Consider the following 1,270-nt stretch of genomic DNA (forward strand, 5'->3'; position numbering starts at 1 on the left):
GACCTGTCTGTCCTCCCTGGACCGACTTATTCCCTACCTCACTCCCTACCTACACTCACCTTTACTAGCTTCATCCCTGCCTCCTTGACCTGTCCATCTTCTCTCCACCTACCTGGTTCTCTTTCCACCTTCTATCGCAGCCTCCCCCTCTCTCTATTTATTTCAGAGCACCCTTCCCCTCTCCCATTTCTGAAGAAGGGTCCAGACCTGAAATGTCAGCTTTGCTGCTCCTCTGATGCTGCTTGGCCTGCAGTGTTCATCCCGCTCTACACCTTGTTATCCCACACTTTGTCATCTCAGACCCCAGCATCGGCAGTTCCTACTAACCCCAAAGGGTATCATCTATCTTTTGTGAACTCTCTCTGGACTGGGAGCTTGTAATGTCCACCACTGGGCTAGGTGCTTCCCATCACAAGTTGGTACCTCAGGGTATACAATTCCTCATAGACACTGGGAACAACAACCTGATTTATTCAGGAATGTTGCTTTTGCTTTTGGTACTGATGTTCACATCTTTTAGTGTAGGTCATAAGTTTTGGGGTGGGTGCAATAAAGGAAAAATGTCTCTCAGAAATTGAATTTGTTTGTTCTGAGATGTTACCCTGTACAGACAGTGATGATGTTTGTAAATATTTCACAGTGTAATAGAAAGAAAGACATTGAAGATGGGAGAGTCAAATCAAACACTGTATCAAGATCCAACGAGTTATTCAATTCATCAGGACCAGAAGGGAATATGTTTTTGTGGTATGTCTGTGGGAAAAGATTTCAGACATCAGTGTGAGTGGTAAAGCATCAACACTCACACACTGACACACCTGATTCTGAATGTTCCAGTGAACTAACTGCAGAAACTATTCAACATCATCCAGTTAACATTCTGAAGAAAAAAAACATCCACAGAGCAGAGAAACTGTACACACATTGTGTTTATGGACAAGGATTCAACAGATCATCCAATCTGGAGAGATGCCAGGAATAACCGTGGAAATGTGTGGATTGTGCGAAGGGATACAAATATCCAGGCCAGCTGGAAGCTCACCGTCATAGTCACTCCAGGGAAAGACCATTCACCTGCTAAATGTGTGGGAAGGGATTTGCTCATTCATCCAGCTGGAGAGAGACCGTTCATCTGCTCTCAGCGTGGGAAGAACTTCAGTCAGTTTAGTCAGTTATCCAGCCTCATTAAACATCGATGTGTTCACAGTGGGGAGAAGCCATTCACCTGCTCCATGTGTGGTAAGGGATTCCCTTGTTCTTCCCACCTCAC

This window comes from Rhincodon typus, unplaced genomic scaffold (genome assembly GCF_021869965.1).
Source record: "Rhincodon typus isolate 14 unplaced genomic scaffold, sRhiTyp1.1 hic_rhity00000063, whole genome shotgun sequence".
NCBI lineage: Eukaryota > Metazoa > Chordata > Chondrichthyes > Orectolobiformes > Rhincodontidae > Rhincodon > Rhincodon typus.